General features: G+C 41.9%; 1 protein-coding gene across 3 annotated transcripts in view; it reads left to right on the plus strand.

Moving 5' to 3' along the window:
* Nucleotides 1-21,276, plus strand: part of INTS9 (integrator complex subunit 9) — a 256,971-nt gene that overhangs the window by 16,177 nt on the left and 219,518 nt on the right. For 2 of the 3 annotated variants that reach the window (XM_033938100.1, XM_033938101.1), the window contains exon 1: nucleotides 67-282. The exons of the other annotated variant lie outside the window; for it this stretch is intronic. The gene's annotated coding sequence lies outside the window, so the exon portion shown is untranslated. Of the gene's footprint in view, nucleotides 1-66; nucleotides 283-21,276 lie in introns of those variants that run through there. 3 annotated transcript variants of the gene reach the window in all.

Consider the following 21,276-nt stretch of genomic DNA (forward strand, 5'->3'; position numbering starts at 1 on the left):
ATGGTTTTCAAGGGTGATGATGTGGAGGAACTGAAAGAAATCTCAGTGAATCTGGAAGATGTGCTAAGCCAAATCGACAAGTTAAAAAATGATAAATCTCCTTGACTAGATGGAATACATCCCAGGGTATTAAAAAGAACTCAAACTTGAAATTGCTGACCTGCTATTAGTGATTTATAACATATCGCAAAAATTGTCTGTAGTACCTGAAGATTGGAAGGTGGCCAATGTTATGCCAATTTTAAAAAGGGTTCCAGAGGAGATCCAGAAAATTACAGACCGGTAAGACTGACTTCAGTGCTGGGCAAAATGATGAAAACAATTTTATAAAAAATAAAATTGTTGAACACGTAGACAAACATGATTTAATGAGACAGAGTCAGCTTGGGTTCAGCCGAGGGAGATCTTGCCTCACCAATTTGCTTGACTTCTTTGGATAAAAGTGAACTGGTTGATGTAGTTTATCTAGATTTTCAGAAAGCTTTTGACAGAGTTTCTCCTGAGAGGCTCCTGAAAAAATGATAAGGTGGCAAAGTTCAGTAGTGGATTAGGAATTGTTTATCAGATAGAAAACAGAGGGTAGGGTCAAATGGTGATTAAATTTGCAGACAACACTAAATTGTTCAAAGTTGTTAAAACACATGCAGATTGTGAAAAATTGCAGGCAGACCTTAGGAAATTTGGAAGTGGCAGATGAAATTTAATGTAGACAAATGCAAAGTGATGCACATTGGGAAGAATAACCCAAATCACAGTTGCCATATGCTAGAATCCACCTTGGGGGGGCTAGCGCCCAAGAAAAAGATCTGGGTGTCATTGTAGACAATACAATGAAACCTTCCGCCCAATGTGAGGCGGCGGCCAAAAAAGCAAACGATGCTAGAAATTATTAAAAAAGGGATGGTTAACAAGACTAAGAATATTATGTCGTCTCTGTATCACTCAATCATACAACCTCAACTGGAGTATTGCATTCAATTCTGGTCTCCTTATCTCAAGAAAGATATACCAGCACTAGAAAAGGTTCAAAAAGCAACCAAGATGATAACGGGGATGGAACTCCTCTCATGTGAGGAAAGACTAAAAAGGTTGGGGCTGCTTAGCTTGGAAAAGAGGCGGCTGAGGGGAGATATGATTGAAGTCTACAAAATTCTGAGTGAAGTAGAACGGGTACAAATGGATCGATTTTTCACTCTATCAGAAATTACAAGGACTGTGGGACACTTGATGAAGTTACAGGGAAATACTTTTAAAAGCAATAGGAGGAAATATTTTTTCACTCAGAGAATAGTTAAACTCTGGAACGCATTTCCAGAGGTTGTGGTAAGAGCAGATAGCGTAACTGGTTTTAAGACAATTTCCTGGTGGAAAAGGCTATACAGTCAAACCTCGGTTTGCGAGTGTTTTGCAAGACGAGCAAAGCATTCTCGCAAAACTTGTCTTGCAAACCGAGTGTTGACTCGATTTGCGAACACCCCCCACCCAAACAACTTTAAACTTACCCCCCGTCTGGCACCGGCATGCAGCCCACAGGACGTGCTGGTGCCACTTGAAGAACTTCCTGCCTCTGCCAGGCCTTGAGCATGCATTTGAGGATTATAATTTTTTAAATAAATAATTTAATAAATTATGAATTCTTCCACAATATGTTAGATATCCACCACAGAATTTTCTCATCTGTCCATTTGCTCTTCTACATTATCAATTTGGACCCCCATCTCTGCCAGGTTTGATTTTAATATTTTTTGCATCACATCTTTTAATCTGCAATCTCAGCTTTAACTTCCCTGAACTGATTTTGTAAGTCTGCTCTGGACACACTTGCTCCCAAAGACAGATCAATGTCTCCCAGCTCTTTCCCTGGGCTGTTGTCTGTTTAAAGCATTCTCCAGCACAGCCCCCCCTCCCCCCATACACAATCTAGGATATGTGGTCTGCAGCTATGCTGTTTTTCAGTGGTTTTAGGTGCCATTTTATAGTCATCCGCATCCTATCAGTGACATTTTGCAGTCCACTGCTCTCAAATTGCTCAATCCCTACTTTTTGGGGTCAGATGGGTTCAGATTACATAGGGGAAGAGTGAGAGAGCTTAGACTTCTTGTTGGTGCTTCACATTTAAGCATTTATCTTAGTGGATATCATCACTTCCTCTCTAAAACGTGAATATTTTTATTGCCTGTTAATGGTTTTTGCTACTTTGCACAAGATATTTAGGGGCTCATAATAAAAAAATAAAGACGTCTAGAAAGTTGGCACTTGGATGTCCTAATCACCAGAACATCCAACTGCTGATATTCAAAGCCAATTTCTGGACAGCTTGCTAGGCGTTTTGCCCGCTATGCGTCCAGGGGTCTAAGGAGCATCTTGGGAGGCATGTTATAAGCAGGCTTTGGGTGGGTTAGACTTGGACATCTTGCAGTGATAATTATCGAACCTTTCCCAGGATGTCCTAGACGGAACTTAGTCATTTTGGACTAGACCCCCCTCGCACCCTCCAAAGATCCTGTTTCTAGAACTGCGTACTTGGTATGGAAAAACCTAGTAGAGCAGCATACAGGTGTCAAGTATCCAAGTGGGTGAGTTACTGAACCATAGAGAGGAGGGGCACTCTAACCACATCATGTATGGTGTTAAGTATGAGCCCACCAAAATGCTATTCTGCTGCATATAGAAGCCATCTGCAGCCATACGGGCTATTGGAGTGGTAGACAGTGGGTATAGTAGGTTTTGGGAAAGGTTTGGAGGACTCGCCATAAATTATAAGGGATATATGGTGAGATGTATATCTGGCACCCTTTATGTGAAGTTCATAGCAGTGTCTTCTAACGTGCCCCACTACTCTGTTGGAATGTCTGTGGCCAGTCCATTACAATGCTGGCCCCTCCCATGTCCAAATGGTCTGGATTTGGACATTTTGAACTTGGACATTTCTGTGATTGAAAATGGGGTATAAAGTTAGGCATCCTAAGGTTTGATATCCTTTGTCGGCAAATTAGCTTTCAATCCTTAACCCTACTCCTCTGCCCTCCAACCCAGCCAGCTGATTAACCGGTCCCCTTAACTGTATCCATGACATCTTGTTTGTCTGTTTTGCCTGTTTAGATTGTAAGTTCTTTCGAACAGGGACTGTTTTCTTACTCTTTGTAACTCTGTACAGCGCTGCATGCGTCTGGTAGCGCTATAGAAATAATAGTAGTAGTAGTAGTAGGTGATTTATTATTATTTTTTTTTGTAATGTTTTGGAAATGTATGTGTTTATTTTAAAAATTTCTTCCCCGCTTACCACCTAAGCGGGTTACAGTAGAAAACATACATATTCATGGTATACTCTTAATATCTTTCAAAAATGGAGGTTCTGAGCCTCCAAATTTGGACTTCTTGTGGGAAATGCCAAAATCGGACTTGGACATCTTTTTGGAAATGGCCCTCAACGGATATAAATATAATAATCATAAGCCTTGAGTAAGAAGGAATTAAGCCGAAAGTGATCAAGAACAGACTTCATCAGATTGAATTAGGAAAATTAAACTGCACTCTTTGAGATGAAGTCTCTAATGATTTCCTCAATGAACACACATAAAACACATTTCATGCATTGCCTCGACTGTATGCATATGTATTTCATGCATTTGTTTGAGGAGAGAGATCTTGAAAACCTCACTGGTTTTTGCCACCCAATGACTGCAAATCAATAGCCCTGGACTGGAAGATCTAACATCTGTCTGACTTTGGAACCCTATAGCTGTACTAAAAAGTAGTCAGCGGCATGATAACCTTCTCCGATCTGTTCGTGATCCCCCTTCTTTATCATTCCTAGCATTCTGTTCACCCTTTTCGTTGCCGCCACACATTGCGCGGACGGCTTCATCGACTTGTCGATCAGAATTCCCAAGTCTCTTTCCTGGGAGATCTCTCCAAGTACCGCCCCAGACATCCTGTATTCGTGCATGAGATTTTTGTTACCGACATGCATCACTTTACACTTATCCACGTTGAACCTCATTTGCCATGTCGATGTCCATTTCTCGAGCTTGATTATGTCACGTTGCAGATCTTCGCAATCCCCCTGTATCTTCACTACTCTGAATAACTTCGTATCATCCGCAAATTTAATCACCTTGCTCGTCGTACCAATGTCCAGATCGTTTATAAAGATGTTGAAGAGCACGGGTCCAAGCACCGAGCCCTGCGGCACCCCACTGGTGGCGCTCTTCCAGTCCGAGTATTGTCCATTTACCCCCACTCTCTGTTTCCTATGTTCCAGCCAGTTTTTAATCCATTTGAGTATTTCATGGCTCACAATTTTCCAAAGTAGTCGTTCATGTGTAACCTTGTCGATCGTCTTCTGAAAATCCAGATATACAATGTCGACCGGGTCGCCCTTGTCTAGCTGCCTGTTTACTCCCTCAAAGAAGTGCAGCATGTTCGTCAAACAAGATCTGCCTTTGCTGAAACCGTGCTGGCTGGTCCTCATCAGACTGTGTCCATCAAGTTGATCAATGATGCGGCCTTTATCAGTGCCTCTACCATCTTTCCTGGTACTGAGGTCAGACTCACCGGTCTGTAGTTTCCCGGATCTCCCCTTGAACCTTTTTTGTAGATCGGCGTAACATTCACCACCTTCCAGTCTTCCGGAATCTTTCCCGATTTGATCGACAGATTGGCTATTAGTTGAAGCAGTTCAGCTATAGTCCCTTTCAGTTCCTTGATGATCCTCGGATGGATGCCATCCGGTCCCGGGGATTTATCGCTCTTAAGCCTATCAATCTGCCTGCATACCTCTTCTAGACTGACCGTAAACCCTGTCAGTTTTTCGTCTTCATTTCCAGCATATAGTTTGATGGGTTCCGGTATGCTGTGTATATCCTCTTCAGTAAATACAGACGCAAAAAATGTGTTCAGTTTGTCGGCGATTGTTTGTCCTCCTTTAGCACTCCCTTTATTCCATGGTCATCCAATGGATATTGCTGCTTGGAGAATGCTTCTTCCACCAAATGGCTAACTTCACTGGATGAGAACCACAATGGGAAAATATAGGGAACTTCTACTATTCTGGTAGTTAGGAAAGGCCAATCATAGGGTAAAAAGTATATTGTGATACAGCTAAGGAACCCAGTCCCATGTTCCCCCTTGAAAATAAAGTTGGATACCTCCCTAGCTAGTGCCCAGCATTACACTGAGCCACTTGCTATATCTAGTAGTACTCTTTCTTTATTATATAGGGTGTATATTCTTAGTTTCTATGCATATGTTAAGATTGTACCATAAACATTGGGTAAAGTCATCTTCTAAATGGAACAGACTAGGAAATAGAATTGCTGAATGGTGCAATTAGATATTTGTCATGTCATATCTGGGAAGCATCTCGGTGGCAAGAACTTCATAATGTAACTGAATTATGATGGAAACTTCATTCAGCCAAAATAATAAAAGACTTGGCAAGGAAACAAAATCATGAAACACTTGTCTTGATTTTCCTTGTACTAGCTCCTAATATTTCACTCTTTACTGCAAGGATGGTATATCTACTGTGCGTGCTCTGCTCTTGAGCACTTACATTTGGTTTCAAGCTAATCAAACAACACAAATCCACAGATATTATTTAAATAAGCAGTACTAGCAATGCTAAAATCAATCAGCTTTAAGTTTAAAATTATGGAATCCCCTGGTTTGCTTTATTTTAGTTCTTAATATGATATTCATATGTTATGTTCTTAACGGTTCCTCCTATGAACTATTACCACTATTGTGATTCTAAATAAAAACAGGGACATAAATATACTGATTTTTTTCACATCATTCAGTTGTAGTCATGCTATACTTTTAAGTTGGAATACAGTCCAAATTGCTGAAGAATGATGGATATGGAAACAGCATGTGGGTTGTTGTTGTTTATTTTTACTCAAGAACAGTGTCAAGTGTGGCGTAAAGTAAATTTAAATCTTTTTTTTTTAACTTTAAAGATTTTTACTGACCACCACAAAATTATACAGAGAGCTATAACATCAAATCAGTACAACACTGAGCATACCATTCAACATGCTCTCTAGTATAAGACTGAAAGCAACATGAATTTTTTATATAAAATAACACAGTCCCCTTTCAAACTTGAACAGCCCAATGCAATGAGCCTTGTTTGTTCAGAGCATAGCTGCAAAGTCCCTTATCCCCCCTCCCCCCACCAAATATATAAACTCCTTGAATCAGGCCAACTAGCAAAGAATTTTGTCTCAATCAATAGATGACTTGGAAGACTTATGATGTTGTAAACTAATAAGTCTCTCCATATCAACCAATAGATGGTTCTTCCATGCCACAGTTGTAGAAGAAACTGATTGTTTCCAATAAGATGCTATTACACATTTAGCCATGCCAGTTGTTTGCCTCAATTTTTGGCGATACAACAATCTTGATGGCTATGGCTGTGGCTTCTTCATTCGCCCACTTGCTGAAAATTTTTTTAACGTTTTATGTTTTTAGATTTTTAAAATGTTTTTATATAAAGTGCTTTATGCTTTCTCAAATAATTAATGAAATAACTTATCTTAAAAGCGTTGTTTCCTTGGTAAGATCGGGTCAGGGACCTGTCGTATCGACATGTTTCGCCGTGAGGCTTTTTCAAGATTGAGTCCCCTGCACAAATGAAAGAAGACGATATCACTCCTGTCCCCATAACTTTAGTGCATTCATATTCTTAACTTTAATTTTAAGGGAACCATATAGTAAATATAGAACGATATGCTCACCCTTTTTTTCAATTTTAACTGACCATCCCGATGCTCAACTTTTTTGATCTAACAAAGATGGCCGCGGCGTCTTTTGTTCGGATATAAGTACCTCCCCTGTTCTATGACGTCACTCCTTAAGACACCGAATCAGGGCACACACATTACAGTAAAGTACTCCATTCAACCTCTTGGTTTAAGCCCCCTGGCTCCACTGTGTCCAAACTGTAAATCCATTTCTGTTCCAGCCAATTTAACCTACGTTTGTAATTTCCACCCTCCCACCCGACCTTTATATGAGCTATAATACGCCATCTTATATCAGTGCTGTCATGACCATACGTTTCCCAGTGTTGGACTAAAGGGGCATCCATTATTTTATTCACTATCCTTGACTTATGCTCGTTGAGTCTAATGTTCATCTGGCGGCTTGTTCTGCCCACATACATTAAATCGCAAGGACACAGAATGATATATACAACATTCTGTGTCTTGCATGTGGTGTTAGTGCTAGCCTTGATGCAAGTATGTCTATGAGGGGGCTGCCACTCCAGCCCTTCAATTGTGCACATGCACCATTGACATTTCTGGCATTTTTGATGACCTTGAATAGTTTGTGTTTCACTTTCCTCCATATAGTATCGGTGACGCGCCAAGCATTCTCCTATATTTTTCCCACGATGATAAGTAATTAGGGGAACTCTTCGAAAACATTCGGAACCGTTTTCAAAATACTGTATGCCAATATTTCTTCATACTGTTGATGATATAGTTTGATCCCGTGTAGAAAGGCAACACACACACCATTCTATAATTTTTCTTTTCCAGATTTATCACCTTTTCTTCCCCTTCTTCCTGGGTGTCAGATGGCGGTTGTAACAATAATAAATCCCGGTTGGCATATTTTGCTCTGAGGAATGCCTTTCGAATGGCTCTGCTGGGATACCCCCTTGATTTTATCCTATGTTCTAACTGTCCCGATTGATGTAAAAAAATCTTGTTCTTCTGAGCAGAGCCGCCGTAGCCTCAGAAATTGGCCAACCGGTAAATTATATTTCAGTTTGTACGGGTGGTGGCTGTGGAATTTCAATAAGGTATTCCTAGAAACTGGTTTTCGATACAAAGTTGTGGTAAATCGACCATGTTCAAAAGTTATTGTGAGATCTAAAAAATCTACCCTTCCATAGTTGTAATCTGCTGTAAACTGTATACATTCATTTAGACTATTTAGTTCTTGTATAAATGTTACCAAAGTCTCTTCAGAATCTTTCCAAATGACGAAAACATCGTCCAAAAAACGCCTCCACATGCCCACCCTACTAAAACTCTGCATGGAATAAATCATGTTATCTTCCATACTTGCTAAATATAGTGTTGCCACCGAGGGGGCCAAAGTCGCCCCCATCGCAACTCCCTGAATTTGCAAGTAGTATCTGCCGTTGAACCAAAAATAATTGGCTGATATAACTAATTTTGCTAATTCCAGCAAAAAAGTGGTATGTATCCTAGGTTCACCAGTTCTTTTTTCCAGCACCTCTTTTATAATGTCTAACGCTGCTAACTGTGGGATCATGGTGTACAATGATGTTATGTCTAAAGAGGCAAGTATGGGAGTATCAGTGGGCTGCTCAACGTTTTGTAACATACTAATGAAATGTGATGAATCTTTAACAAAAGACGTGACTTTTTTAACAAAAGGTTGAAGAAAAAAATCTATAAATTGAGATAATGGTTCTAGGACTGAACCTTTTGTAGATACAATGGGTCTGCCCAGGGGGGACTGGATACTTTTGTGTACTTTTGGGAGCAAATACAATTTGGGAGTCGTGGGCCACTGTTCCATAAGGAAATGGGCCTCCTTCTTAGTAATCATTCCATTTTTCAAGGCTGTTTCAACCAAAGTACTAATTTTTTCTTGTAAAGATTTCACCGGGTCGACCTCTAGTTCTTGATAGGCCATACTATTATTCAATTGTCTATGAGCTTCCACATTGTATTGTTCTCTGCTCTGAAGTACCGTGGCCCCTCCTTTATCCGCCTTCAATATTATCAGTTGTTTATTATCCGCCAATTCTTTTAGCGCCTGTCTTTGGTACTTATCCAGATTCCCCGGGACAAACCGACCACCATTCTCATTTTCCTGTTTTTCCAAGTCCAATAGAACCAGTTGTTGAAACGTGAGAACCACATGATGAATATTTCCCGGAGGTGTCCACTTGCTAGGGTTTTTTTTTTACCGAGATGTCCATACTGGGAGGGTTGTCACAGAAATAAATACGAAGTTGTATTTTTCTTAGAAATTTAAAGAACGCTACCCTTATGGCAAAAGGATCGTATAAACTGGTGGGGATGAAATTCAAACCTAACTGTAATATTTCTTCCTGACAATCTGTCAGCACATGCTTGGTTAAATTTATCACTGTTGACTGTTCCTCGTCACCGGGCCCGTTGCTCCCCTCGAGCCTGTATTTCGTCCCCTTTTGCTCCCTCGTGATCTTCCTCTGGTCCCTCCTAAAAAAGGTTTTGCTATTTCAGTACCAGTGTTCACCTGACCACTTTCGCTCCCTCCCTCACTTGAGTATTCAGATTCATCAGACGATTTGTCAAACGCTACCTTCTTCTGTTTTGTTTGCCGTATATCCTTTTTATTCCAGGTATACACTTTTTCATTAAGGTAATCAAATTTGTCCCTTCTGAATTTTTTTATTTTTGATTGTTTTAAAGAGTCCTTAAATGTACTCAAAGATTGTTGAAAATCGTTTAAATTTTTCTCAAACTCTTCAGTGGGAAATTTTGCTTTGAGTTCTAATTCCATACAATCCAGTTTAATTTTTAACTCATCCTCCACTTTAGTTGTTGTTTCAACAATTAACACCATTAAATCGCGACTACAGCGATTTAGAATGGCGATCCATTTTTCCATGAAATTTTTGTCATTGGTGAACAATCGTGGTTCTTTTATCATCCTCAAGCCACGAGGGATCATCGCCTTCTTTAAATATTGTATGAGGGTGCTTCCATGTAATTCAGCTCTTATTTTTCTTTTCTGGACGTTCTCCCAGTCTTCCCATAATGTGTGCGACCCCAAGTCACTGTTGTCATCTAATAGGGCAGGCCTTAAGAGTAGATTTTGTACATGCTCCTCTGTATATCCCATAAATTCAGCCATAATGGCTCCACAATATATCTTTCTATTAAGTTAATAACTTTTTTTACTTTTTCAAACTGGAAATCCTACTGCATAAGTGAATATATCAGTCTATAACTTCTACATTGACCAGTGTAGTATACCAGATATCAATCAGTCAATGTGTTCTGCTATATCAAAAGAATTTTCTCTCTCTATTGATTCTCTCTATTCTTTGGGGCATCAGACATGCCAGTTGTTCGCCTCAATTTTTGGTGATACAACAATCTTGATGGCTATGGCTGTGGCTTCTTCATTCGCCCACTTGCTGAAATTTTTTTTAGCGTTTTATGTTTTTTAGATTTTTAAAATGTTTTTATATAAAGTGCTTTATGCTTTCACAAATAATTAATGAAATAACTTATCTTAAAAGCGTTGTTTCCTTGGTAAGATCGGGTCAGGGACCTGTCGTATCGACATGTTTCGCCGTGAGGCTTTTTCAAGATTGAGTCCCCTGCACAAATGAAAGAAGACGATATCACTCCTGTCCCCATAACTTTAGTGCCGCGGCCATCTTTGTTAGATCAAAAAAGTTGAGCATCGGGATGGTCAGTTAAAATTGAAAAAAAAGGGTGAGCATATCATTCTATATTTACTATATGGTTCCCTTAAAGTTAAAGTTAAGAATATGAATGCACTAAAGTTATGGGGACAGGAGTGATATCGTCTTCTTTCATTTGTGCAGGGGACTCAATCTTGAAAAAGCCTCACGGCGAAACATGTCGATACGACAGGTCCCTGACCCGATCTTACCAAGGAAACAACGCTTTTAAGATAAGTTATTTCATTAATTATTTGTGAAAGCATAAAGCACTTTATATAAAAACATTTAAAAAATCTAAAAAACATAAAACGCTAAAAAAATTTTCAGCAAGTGGGCGAATGAAGAAGCCACAGCCATAGCCATCAAGATTGTTGTATCGCCAAAAATTGAGGCGAACAACTGGCATGTCTGATGCCCCAAAGAATAGAGAGAATCAATAGAGAGAGAAAATTCTTTTGATATAGAAGAACACATTGACTGATTGATATCTGGTATACTACACTGGTCAATGTAGAAGTTATAGACTGATATATTCAATTACACATTTAGCAGCAGCCTAACCCAGATGCTCTTGCATATTTAGCAACAGCCCAATCCAAACCCCGGTCATTGTAAAGTTCCAACAAACATGATTGGGGTGCGATAGCACATAGAGGCAGCCAATATTTTTGAAAGTTCTACCCCCACACTTTTCCAGAGCTTTATATCATGTGGAGGGCGGAATACAATATTTTGTATGCTGAGATAACCATAAGAGGCTAAAACGGCCAAACTATGCCACTCAGTGTAGGCAAGCTAGAACATGAGATAAGTCAGGTCTGCAATTAAACATAATTCAGCATTTTATTAAGGAGAAAACTTAGTTCAACACTCAGGAAAACCAGTCCCAGACTCCTTCAAAAGCATACATTGGCGTCTGTTTTCTAAGTTTAAATATAAGATTTTCAGGCAAATCAAAATTTGAAAAGCTTATAATTTAAGGGCATAGAGGTATGGTGCCAATGTGTATTTGACCTCTGGGTTTGCCTGGGCATGTACATGCACACAAGAGCTGTGTTTACTGCAAAAATCTTGTGTGCAATGTGCCAGACACATTCCTCCCCCTTTCAGTCTCACAGCGTGCATACCATTTGCATATTATTAGCACAGAGCATTGGAGAGCTACATTTTGGTGCTGTTCCCGCTGTATGAGTTGGGCATTATTCTCAATAGCACAGGAGATCTGAGCATTGGCCCATGAGTTTATTTTCTTCTAAAGTTAAAAGGGGATAGATTCCGTACAAATGTAAGGAAGTTCTTCTTCACCCAAAGAGTGGTAAAAAACTAGAATGCTCTTCTGGAGGCTGTTATAGGGGAAAACACCCTCCAGGGATTCAAGACAAAGTTAGACAAGTTCCTGCTGAACCAGAACGTATGCAAGTAAGGCTAGTCTCAGTTAGGGCACTGGTCTTTGACCTAAGGGCCACTGTGGGAGCAGACTGCTGGGCACGATGGACCACTGTCTGACCCAGCAATGGCAATTCTTATGTGTAGGAATGTACCTACGTCTTGAGTACAACACAAGCAAATACCAGAAGTAGATGTAAACTTTTTTTTGTTTTGTTTTTTTCAAACATGCTGGAGTGTAATAACATTGTGTAACATAGGCAAATGGCTGGAAAACCGAAAGCAGAGAGTGGGCATAAATGGGAAGTTCTCCGACTGGGAGAAAGTGACTAGTGGTGTACCCCAGGGCTCGGTACTTGGGCCGATCCTTTTTAATATTTATATCAATGACCTGGAGGAAGGAACATCCAGTGAGATCATCAAGTTTGCAGACGATACAAAACTATGCCGGGAAATCAGATCGCAGGAGGATAGAGAGAAACTCCAGAGCGATTTGTGTCGGTTAGAAACATGGGCGGAGAAATGGCAGATGAAGTTCAATGTGGAGAAATGCAAGGTAATGCATTTAGGCAATAAGAATAAGGAATACGAGTATACAATGTCAGGTGCAACTCTGGGGAGGAGTGAACAAGAAAAGGACCTGGGTGTACTGATAGATAGGACCCTGAAGCCGTCGGCACAATGTGCGGCAGCGGCAAAGAAGGCAAATAGAATGTTGGGCATGATAAAGAAAGGAATCTCGAGTAGATCGGAGAAAGTTATAATGCCGCTTTATAGGGCAATGGTCAGACCACACTTGGAATACTGCGTCCAACATTGGTCTCCCTACCTAAAGAAGGATATAAAACTGCTGGAGAGGGTGCAGAGACGAGCAACAAAACTGGTGAAGGGTATGGAGAAACTGGAATACGAGGACAGACTTATAACACTAGGATTGTTCTCCCTTGAGAAAAGGAGACTGCATGGGGATATGATCGAGACCTTCAAAATACTGAAAGGAATCGACAAAATAGAGCAGAGAAGATTATTTACATTGTCCAATTTGACACGGACTAGAGGACATGTAATGAAGCTAAGGGGGGACAGGTTCAGGACTAATGTCAGGAAGTTCTGCTTCACTCAGAGAGTGGTTGACACCTGGAATGCCCTCCCAGAGGAGATTATGGCGGAATCGACCGTCCTAGGCTTCAAGAGCAAACTAGATGCATATCTCCTTAAGAGAGGCATATAAGGATATGGTGGACTATAAATTACGCCAGGTGTACACCTGGCAGGGCCTCCGCGTGTGCGGATCGCCGGACTTGATGGACCGAAGGTCTGATCCGGAGAAGGCAGTTCTTATGTTCTTATGTTCTTAACTATTTTATAGGCATTTTGTTGTACCAAAAACTATAAAGAAGATTAACATTAAAAAAAAAAATTTGGGCCATTCATGTGTAGTAAAATTCCTACTCAAATTTTGTTCCCATTTAGACATAAAAGGGTGCACAGCATTTTCAAGACCCCTGATGTATCTATATAACAATGAAAAAGGTCTAGGTAACTTTTCTATAGCCAACCACATATTTTCCCAATGCTCATTGTACTGGGATTTCCCTTAGCCAGCCCTGGGAGACAAAGAAATGATGCAACTGAAGGTAGGAGAAATAATTAGAAGTCCCTAAGGAAAAGCAGTCCCGGAAGACCAAAAAGTCATTTTGCACGTGAGCCAGAAGGAGTCTTGTTGATCTGCTCTGTATATTTCTTTCATTTTTTTTCTGTTCTTTTCATGAATTTTCAATGGCTTTTGGTCCTTAGAGCTCCCCTCATGGAGGGTTCAGCTCTGCCTGCATGGAGGAGAAGCAGACTGTACTCTGCAACTTATAGGTTAATCCATCTGTGGTACCTGTTGGCCAGCCTGCAGAAACTTTTATGGAGCTTGGGATCTGTTCTTGTAGCATTGCTCGCCTACAGTGGGGTTCCGCAGGGTGCCAACTGCATTTCACCTCCCCCCTTTTGTATCCATTGGTCCACGGCGATTCAAATCTCAGTTGGACACCGGTCTGACTGGCAGCCCAAAGATTCAGTGTTGAGGGAGCGGTCTGTTTGAGGTAGTGTTATCTTCTTCCTGATCCAGCTACCTTTGAATCCTAGGCAGGCTGCAGCACATTTCCAGCCGAGGTCACATTAAGTAAGACTGTTATCCCAGGACAAGCAGGCAGCATATTCTCAACATGTGGATGATGTCATCCACGGAGCCCCGAAGCGGACAGCCTCGCAAGCAGACTTACTTGAAGAACTTTCAGAAAGTTTGCGAGTGCTGCACCGCGCATGTGCTAGTGCCTTCCCGCCGAACATAGGTCGCGCATCTTCTCTGAGGTACCTCAGTTCTCATTTTTCCGCAGAGCAAAAAGGGCACCTGTTTCTAAGCTCTGCCCCGAATTTGAGTTGTGCTTTCTCGCACCGCTGCTTTTTTCCTTTCTTTTTCTCTTTCTTTATACTAAATCACTATGCATCGCGCTCAAAAACACAAAAATTTGCTTTTATTTTTTTTTCTATTCTCATCCAGCAGGACTTGGCCTTTGGGCCTGCCGCTGGTCCTCGCTTGGCTGCGGCTGCTTTTTTTTTTATGTCTATGTCCCAGCTTGTTACGAAATTTAAAAGGTGTAGCCAGAGTAATAGGGAAATTTCTCTCACTGATCCGCACCGTTGGTGTATCAAGTGCTTAGAACCCGAACATTGTCCTTACTCGTGCCCAAGCTGTGCTACTCTTCAAAAAAGCTCTCCGGAGACGTCGTGCCCAGATTCAGCAGCTCTTTGGCATGGAACCCTCCACTGAAATGGCCTCAACCTCATATGCAACCTTGTTGGTCAAGCCCTCGACCTCCAGCAAGTCGCTTTTGTTAGTAAAGACCTCGTCTGCCGCACCTTCTAAGGCCTTGTCCTCAGGCAAGTCTGTTCTTCCCTCTGCAGGTATGCTAGCTAAGAAGCTTCCAACTGAGTCTCAAGCATTTCAGGCAACGAGTGCAGTCGTGACGGCCTCTACAAGACCTCCTGTGAAGCGTGCCTCCAAAAATAGGGAATACTCATCTTCAAGGTCTTCCTCTATGGAGTGCACTGCTGCACCTTCTAGACCAGAGTCATTGGTCTTGGTGCCTGTCTTCGAAAATATGCTGGAAGCCATGTTGACCAGGCACCTCACCTCTGTGTTTGCTAAGCTTGCCCCTGCCTCTACCCTGCTTCCTGTGGGCCAGTCTGAGCATTCTGTCAAGGCGCGAGGAGCTAACCCTTTTAGGTCTCAACTTTTGTCCTCCAGTGACTCCTCGTCTCGTCCTTCCAGATCTCCAGATACTCAACCTGCTCGAGAGGTGGTGCAGAAGCCTCGTTCAGGTCTCATTCGAAGCATTCCTCTTCATTGATGCACCTGTCTTCGAGGAGGGCTATGGAGTCTTCTCTCCCTTGTTCTTTAGGGCCCAGCGAGACTCCCTCCAAAACCGGGCATAGGTCTCAAACCACGAAGCTCTTAACGCCTTATTCTTCTCCACTTCAAGGCTCGTCCAGGTCCCGGACTCCTCTGTCGAGGCATACTACGAGGGATCCTCGTTCGCCGGTTTCTACGAGGCATGAGTCAAGGCATTCATTACCCCACACTCCTGGGACCTCTCCATCACGTCCTCTCAAACGTAAGCACTCCGACTCCGCCTATATCACACAATGGAGCTTCTTCTGTGACTCTTACGTTGGATACAGACATCTCTTCCCAGTACTCCAGAGAAGCTTCTCCTTCTTATTCTGCAGCACCTCGCTCTCGCTCTGCTTCTCCTGAGGGTTATTCATCTTCCAAGTCCACATCATTTTCCAAATTCATATTTGATATGAGTAAGGCTCTTCAAATTGATCTACAATCTGAGTCTAAGTATACTCCTGAGTATTTGGCTGAAATGGAATTGCCCCATCTGCCAAAGGACATTTTGGGGCTTCCCATGTATCCTTTTTTGAAGCAAACTTTCCTAAGAAATCTTGAGACTCCTTATTGTAATACATTACATTACATTAGAGGATTCTATTCCGCCATTACCTTGCGGTTCAAGGCGGGTTACAAAAGAGATAAAAAATGGAGGTTACAATGGAAAAACATTTGTCCTTTCTAGAGAGGTAAAGAGTAGGTTATGTCGTTTCTGTGTGGCAGGAAGAGGGAGGGGGAAGTACAGTAAGTTTGAAGTTAGGGCTGTTTCAGGAATTTATTGAAGAGTATAGTTTTTATTTCTTTTCTGAACGTCTTGTAGTCTGGCATCGTTATCAGTAGACTGGAGATTTGGTTATCTAGTTTAGCTGCTTTGAGTGGCTAGGAGGCCATCATATAGTTTTTTCCGTTTTACTTCTTTGATCAAGGGGTGTGTGAATGGGGTGTGTGTTTTTCTATGTCTGATTGAGGTGGTTTGGATGAGGCGGTTGTTCAGGTAGGTTGGGCTGTCTCCGTTTAAGGCTTTAAATAACATACAGTAGAATTTAAATAGTATTCTTTCTTGGATTGGTAGCCAATGTGAGTTGATGTATGCTTCTGTAATATGGTCGTGTTTTCTCAATGAGTAGATGAGTCTCGGAGCTGTATTTTGGATTGTTTGTAGTTGTTTAGTCATTGTAGCAGGGCAGGGAAGGTAGAGGATGTTGCAGTAATCTAGTAGATTTAGGATTAGGGATTGTACTATAAGCTGGAATTGTGTTTTTTCGAAGAATTTCCTGACTTGTGTTAGGTTTCTCATCATTGCGAAGGATTTCTGTATTGTTTTATTTATTTGTGGTTGCATGGTGCAGCATCAGTCTATAGACATTCCTTGTAGTTTTATGGTAGTATGAATGAGATAGTTGATTGTGTTAATTTCTATATTGGTTATGGTTGAGACTTGTCGTTTTCGAGGAGGATGAATTTAGTTTTGTCTGTGTTTGAGCAGGGTAAACACAAGCGCACTTCTAAGCAGCAGTAAGCTGCTAGCTTCGCTCTAGGCGTGTAAAAAGTACATGGAAAATGACACATGACGCAAATTTCATTAAAATAGTTATTCTGTTTTATTAATTGCCATAATGATTTATCAAAAGGTTAGTTTGCGTCACCGGGAGGTCTTTACAGCTGCCAAACGCTGGCTTTCTGACAAAGATCTCAACTCCATAATTCGTTGCTCCCCAATATGTACCTTTTGTCCTGCATGACATCATTACTTGTCAACCAATCCATTAACAGAGGCTGTCCTTAAATTTGGACAAATAACTTCCTTTTAACATGAAATAAAAGTTTCAGAAATCATATTTTCATTTACATTCATTTCTAAATATACATAACCATTTTATAAATCGTGCCAAATGAACCTGATTGAATTTTTTGATTGGGTGACCAGAGAGCTGGATCGAGGACATATGCTAGATGTAATTTACTTAGATTTCAGCAAAGCCTTTGATATAGTTCCTCATAGGAGGCTGTTGAACAAACTTGAAGGGCTGAAGTTAGGACCCAAAGTGATGAACTGGGTTAGAAACTGGCTATCGGACAGACGCCATAGGGTGGTGGTTAATGGAAGTCGCTCGGAGGAAGGAAAGGTGAGTAGTGGAGTCCCTTAGGGTTCGGTGCTGGGGCCGATCCTGTTCAATATGTTTGTGAGTGACATTGCTGTTAGAAGGAAAAGTGTGCCTTTTTGCAGATGATACCAAGATTTGTAATAGAGTAGACACCGAAGAGGGAGTGGAAAATATGAAAAAGGATCTGCAAAAGTTAGAGGAATGGTCTAATGCCTGGCAACTAAAATTCAATGCAAAGAAATGCAGAGTAATGTATTTGGGGATTAATAATCGGAAGGAACCGTATATGCTAGGAGGAGAGAAGCTGATATGCACAGACGGGGAGAGGGACCTTGGGGTGATAGTGTCCGAAGATCTAAAGGCGAAAAAACAGTGTGACAAGGCAGTGGCTGCTGCTAGAAGGATGCTGGGCTGTATAAAGAGAGGTGTAGCCAGTAGAAGGAAGAAGGTGTTGATGCCCCTGTACAGGTCATTGGTAAGGCCCCACTTGGAGTATTGTGTTCAGTTTTGGAGACCATATCTGGCGAAGAACGTAAGAAGACTTGTAGCGGTCCAGAGGACGGCAACGAAAATGATAGGAGGCTTGCGGATGTGTGAGGAGAGACTGGAAGCCCTGAATATGTATACCCTAGAGGAAAGGAGAGACAGGGGAGATATGATTCAGATGTTCAAATACTTGAAGGGTATTAACGTAGAACATAATCTTTTCCAGAAAATGGTAAAACCAGAGGACATAATTTGAAGTTGAGGGGTGGTAGATTCAAAGGCAATGTTAGGAAATTCTACTTTATGGAGAGGGTGGTGGATGCCTGGAATGTGCTCCCGAGAGAGGTGGTGGAGAGTAAAACTGTGACTGAGTTCAAAGAAGTGTGGGATGAACACAGAGGATCTAGAATTGGAAAATAATATTAAAAATTGAACTAAGGCCAGTACTGGGCAGATTTGCACGGTCTGTGTCTGTATATGGCCATTTGGTGGAAGATGGGCTGGGGAGGGCTTCAATGGCTGGGAGGGTGTAGATGGGCTGGAGTAGGGTTTAATGGAGATTTTGGCAGTAGGAACCCAAGCACAGTACCGGGTAGAGCTTTGGATTCTTGCCCAGAAATAGCTAAGAAGAAAAAATTAAAAAATTTAAATTGAATCAGGTTGGGCAGACTGGATGGACCATTCGGGTCTTTATCTGCCGTCATCTATTATGTTACTATGTAGAACATAGCCAAAAACTTTAAGTCTAAACCTGCTTCTCTGTTTCAAAGAGCCTGCATTCAAAAGTGTTGAAAAGTTCTTGTCTCTCCCTGTCAGCACAGAAAAGGAGGAGGAGGAGGGGCTATCCCCCCTGCTCTGAAAAACTGGTACAATGTTTCTGATTTCCAGATGTTGCCTCAGGATTTCTCATTAGTTTCTTACATCATATATATACTAGTATTTTAGCCCGTTACATTAACGGGTGCTAGAGTAGATGTCTGTTTTGTTTTTTTTATTTGTCTCTCTCCTTGGACGCTGTCTGTCTGTCATTCTTTCTGTCTGTGTCTCTCCCTGGCCCCCTGTCTCTCTATCTTTATTTCTAACTCTATCCTCTTCCCTCAATCCTGCATGTGCCCTTTTTTCTGTCTCCTCTCCACTTCCTTCCAACGTCTGCTCCCCCTGTCCCCCACACTTCCATTCAGTGTCTGTCTCCCTCTCTCTACCCCTTCCATCTACTGTTCACCCTCTGCCTTGCCCCTTCCATTCACTGCTCTCTCTTCTCTTTCCATCCAGTGTCCGCCCTCTCTCTCTCTCTCTCTCTCTGTTCCATATGGCATCTTCTTCTTCCTCCTTTCCCCCTTCCTTTTCCCTTGGTCTGGCATACCTTCCTCCTTCCCTCCATGTCCTGCCATGTCTTCTTCCCTCCAAGCCATTATTTCCCCCCTCTGCTCCCTTTCCTCCTTGAACTTCATCGGGCAGCAGCAGCATTCACAATTCATTGCTTTTGCCGGCTTCAGGTCTTCCTCTCTGGCGGGTCCTTAGGCAGGACCCGCCAGAGAGGAAGGCCTGAAGCCGGCAACAGCAGCGAATTGTAAACGCTGCTGCTGCCTGAAGCACCCGAGGCAGACGCTTCTCTACCCTCCCAGCCCAACCCCCGGTGACTTTCTTATGTCTCCCTCCCATGCGACATGACCTTAACAAACCTCCCTCCAGCGTTGGCAGCCACAGCACGCTAAATAGGCTGCTTCGAAGCTTTCTCCTGCAGTTGAGTCCCTCTGTTGCGTCATTGATGACGTCACCAGCAGGAGACTCACCGGCAGGAGAAAGCCGCGAAGCAGCCTGTTTAGCGTGCTGCGGCTGCCAACGCTGGAGGGAGGTTTGTGCCGGTATGTGGCTGTGAGTTCGGGCGATTTCGGACCTCCTTCGACCCCTGTCTTTGTAGAGCAGGGAATCCAGCGCTGGTGGCGAGTCCTGCCGGCGAGTATAGGTAGGTGTAAGGCTGGGGACTCGCGCATGCACACTCCTGCGGCCACAGACCTAGGGATCATGGAAGTACGCAGATAGTGCGCATGCACGGCTAGGGTTTTATTATAAGTACAAATCATTTTCTCACATCTCATTCATAGCATCCATCATTCATTTGGGGCTCCTTTCATCCACATATCCACAAAATATATTTCATTCATATTTAATACATGTTATATCTCAGTTTGGAATATGGAGTCTAATATGCTCTTCCTAACCAGCCTAAGCACATCTGTTATCAATTTAGAACACGAGGCTAAAGGCGGGAAGCTGAACAAAGACAGACAGAGAGAGACATAGGCCGAACAGAAAATGGAGTAAAGCCAAGCAGAAGATACAGAAAAACAGAGAACAAAATGGAGTCATTAATATTTCTATGTATGTTTCGCATTACCTGATTTCCTCTATGGGTCTAGCTTAATGGCGAAGTACATAAAAAGAATATTATGCTTTTCCTTAATATTAATCTGTAGTGTGTTTTTTCTGGCCTTGGCTACATCCATATTCAGATTTTTATTCACCAACTTTTTGTACGCTTCTATTGGGTGTGGCCTTAACTAACACATATGCTTGTATCTAACTAGAGTTACCCAGAACCATGCGAAAAGCAGGCGTTTTGTAGAAAAACTCCACAAAATACTCCACAAACACATCTTATTCATTATCCATTCCATAGCGCCCCCTAGAATGCCACTTCAGTATTGAGTTTCAGTTTGTGATCTTTCATCCAGGTTGCTACTGTTTCTAGTGTTCGGTGTAGTGTGTTTGTCATGGCGGTCTTTGATTGAGGTATGAGAATGGTAATGTCATCTGCATAACTGTAGATGGTGATGCCTAGATTATCTAGATATGTTCCAAGAGATGCAGTGTATAGGTTGAAGAGAGTAGGGGATAGTGAGGATCCTTGTGGTACGCCGCAAGGGTTGGACCAAGGTTCAGATTTTTCTTTATTTGATTTTACTCTGTATGTTCTGGATTTTAGGAAGCCTTTAAACCAAGAGTATACTTTATCTGAGATGCCTATTGCATCCAAAATTTGCAGTAGGATGTTATGGTCTACCAGGTCAAATGCTGCGGTAAGGTCTAGTTGTATGAGAAGCATTTTTTTTTTCCTTTGCTGAGGTATTGTCTGGCTATGTCAATGAGGGAGCCTAGTAATGTCTCTGTGCTGAAGCTGGATCTGAAGCCAGATTGCGTGGGGTGAAGTATATTATGGTCATCTAGATAGTTGGTGAGGTGTTTGGCTACTAGTCCTTCTGTCAGTTTGACATATAGAGGTATTGAGGCAATGGGTCTCTAGTTGGATGGTTGGTCTGTTGGTCCTTTTGGATATTTTTGGATTGGGGTAATGATGATTTCACTGAGGTCATTTGGGAAAAGGCCATCAGTGAGCA

The sequence above is a fragment of the Geotrypetes seraphini genome, chromosome 3 (assembly GCF_902459505.1).
Source record: "Geotrypetes seraphini chromosome 3, aGeoSer1.1, whole genome shotgun sequence".
Lineage (NCBI taxonomy): Eukaryota > Metazoa > Chordata > Amphibia > Gymnophiona > Dermophiidae > Geotrypetes > Geotrypetes seraphini.